The 3268-nt window shown below is 38.1% G+C and overlaps 1 long non-coding RNA gene across 1 annotated transcript; it reads right to left on the minus strand.

The window, feature by feature from the left end:
• Positions 1–1306: 1306 nt before the first annotated feature.
• On the minus strand, positions 1307–2131 carry LOC129927787 (uncharacterized). Its single transcript, XR_008779463.1, has 2 exons — positions 1742–2131; positions 1307–1623 (listed from the first exon to the last, which is right to left on the minus strand). It is a non-coding gene; the product is annotated as an uncharacterized LOC129927787 (long non-coding RNA).
• Positions 2132–3268: the final 1137 nt, after the last annotated feature.

Genomic DNA, 3268 nt, shown 5'->3' on the forward strand with positions numbered 1-3268 from the left:
CTTGATACACTGATGATCTGTCAACACAGCAACATCTCACTGAAATAAAAAAAAAAAATCCACGACATACCTAATGTCGGATATTCTATATATAGCTAAAGCCAACTATCATCAACACGTTCAAGAAAATAAAAAAAAATAAAAAAATAGACGGCATACAAAAACTGAAACCAGGCCCAACAAAACTCGAGACCCACTGTAAAAAAAAAACAACTCTTGCCGCAACAACAAAAAATCATTACGTCACCCTGTGACTTAACTACCATGAATCCGTACAACAAGGACACACCAGGTAAAAAAAATCAACGCTCGACCTCAACTAAGAGGGAGAAGAAAAACAAATGTCCCTGCCCTCTGGCATGGCACTGGAAACGAAATTCCAAAACTTCCATTAACAACTACAAGGTTTGATAGGCATTACTAAAATACATGGGTGGGGTAGACACTACATGACCCAACGCCATTGTCTGTCTCTCAAACCCCCTATCCCGCCTATCAAAACACCAAAATGGCAACAAAAAAAACAACTGGCCAACAGTACTGCTCACCTGGCTAACCATCTACAAAGCTTAACAAGCTAAAAAGCAAGAAAAAAAAATAACTGAGGACAACGACACTATACGTTTACCCAACGCGAACATACAGGTCCAACCACTACATCATACAGCTTACCTAAACATTGAAAAAAACACGCGCTGAAGATAACTACGTTACCCTCAAACCGTGGATACACGAAGGCCCCAAGACAATGGGCGCAGGAATCAGGAGTGACAGTCTAAAAATAGATCATGTGTGACGTCCACTGCCAAACAGCCAATTCACCTGTACCACAACAAAAATAGGCAGAAAACAAAATGTAGAAAAAAAAAAATTTTGAAAAATACAATCATGGTATTACAACAAGTGTAAAAGTGTAAACAGAAACTCTACTTAATGCTAATTCTAAGCAGTGAATATTCGTCCAAACCTTTACAAGCAAAATACAATTTTCTCAATACTATGCTGGATAAAAAAAAAAAGTCAATACTATATCAAGTATAACCAAAGTATTTTCACTTAAAGAAAAATAACAGGTCCCAGTTATTCATTAGCCCCCAGACATCATTAAAGTGTCGTAAAAAAATTAAAATAAAACTTTAGACGAGGCCCCAATTGTCAAGATCTTGATATCAGCTCTTGATGTCTATACGTCTAGGATGATTCTTACTGATGTAATTTAGCTGATAAAACACACACATCACAGATGACTATGGATTAAAGACCACAATATTCAATAATGATATAAATCATGATCTCTGGACACAAATTTGCATATGAAAAATAAATATTTAATTAACAACTATAGTTACATATAACATGTGATTCTAGAATTAAAATTTAATAATCACATAGACATTGATGCTTGGCTGTAGGTCACGATGAACTTTCCATTTCTCTTCTCTCTCTCTCTCTCTCTCTCTCTCTCTCTAGTCTCTGCACGGATCCTGGAACCCAACGTCACAGTCCGCTCAATACTAGAGTGATATCCCCTTGAGTAGCAGGCAAAGATACACCATATATAGATCTACCGTCTCTGACCGTCAGAATGTCACTAAGACTCAGACAGTCGCCAAGACTGTCACTCTAAATAGACAAATAATCAAAAATATCGCTAACAACTAGCTAAAGCGCCATTCTATTTATTCATAATCAATTAACATCTAATACTAGATATATAACTAATAAAAACATTTCTTCTTACCCTGGTCCTTAAGAATTAAAGTTCCTACATGTTGTCTCTGGCAAACAACTCACACATCTTGGAGCCAAGATCGCGAGCCAACCTCGGCGACTTGCTCCCAATGTCTGTATGTGTCGTTCACCAGAAAACGCCTAGCATACGACACACGCCCCTGCTAAAACTACATGGCGTTGTGTCCCGATTGCCCCAAACTCTACTCTATATAGGCTGAGTATCTAGCCTACGCCTAAACTAACATTGCTAATGTCTGTCCCGACCCACATATCAGTCTCTCTACAAGACAAACACCTAACTGACATTGTCCTAACCTTTGTCTGGTCTCTGTCAAGTCTATCGGTGAGCTTTGATAACATCTATTAAACTAATTAATAACCCTTGCACAACACTGTGACAGCCTATTGTTGTTGTTTTTTTTTTTATTTCTGCCTTATTAGAACGCCCCTGAGTCTACCCAAATCTAATGGGTAACAGATTTTAGTTGGGGAAAGTAAAAGTGGTTGGTCGTTGTCCTGGCCACATAACAGTCTTGATAACCTTTGGCCATAGAAACAGAACTTTTACATCAGCGCATTGTCTACAACGGTTACTTAACTTTTTTTTGTACTCTTTATTTTCTTCCATTACTGGCCTTATACCTGACTCCGCCCTGCCAAAGCCCAAATGAATCGTAATGATTAATGCTTGTACATTTCTAAGATCACTATAAATTACATACAATTTCAGCACAGGCTTCATCCGATTATATTCCACTGGCTACCCACTTTGGAGAAGGAAAAATCTTTAAAAAAAAACAAAAAAACTCAGCTGCCTTGTGGCTAAACTCAAACATGGGAAAGGCTTCGGGAGACAACCCTGAGAAAAAAAATCAAGAACCGACTACTCCTAGGCAGATTTCAGTGCTTCACCTTGGCAGAGCCCTTAATGTCGCTGATCCCAAACTGTATTGACACTTGACGCTGGACATGCTGTGTGGGCGACATCGCATCGACTATAGTTAATGCCAAGATTTGATCTTATATCTATGAGATGATTAATAGTCTTGTACTTAAGTAGATATGGAGTTAGAAACACGTACGAATTGGTCCTTTGAATTAAACTTAAATCAATAAATGTAGGCTTGCTTCAAGGCTCCTTTTTATTTTATTTATTTTCGACAGCGATTAAATATTACAAAGTATAGAGTTAGAATTTTAATTGATATTATAACTTAATGGATATTACAGCTAAGTCTTTCGATTCCCCTATCACCCTGGTTTTAGTTGATGACAGTAGCTCTAGACGTGGGATTGGTGATTGTCTTAATGTGATTAGATCAAGTGAATCTCTAATTGCAGAGATCTTTAGTTAGCGTCTGGAGAACAATACATACATAAATGTATGAGTCATGAGCAGTGGCGTAGCTATGAATTTGCAATCATTAGGGGGGCCCGGGCGGCTTGACCTTTTTGGGGGCCCCTGCATTTTGCGTAATATTTAATTTAATTAAATACTCTTTTGGGGGCCCACCTTAATTGGGGCCCGAGGGGA

This window comes from Biomphalaria glabrata, chromosome 8 (assembly GCF_947242115.1).
Source record: "Biomphalaria glabrata chromosome 8, xgBioGlab47.1, whole genome shotgun sequence".
NCBI classification, from domain to species: Eukaryota; Metazoa; Mollusca; class Gastropoda; family Planorbidae; genus Biomphalaria; species Biomphalaria glabrata.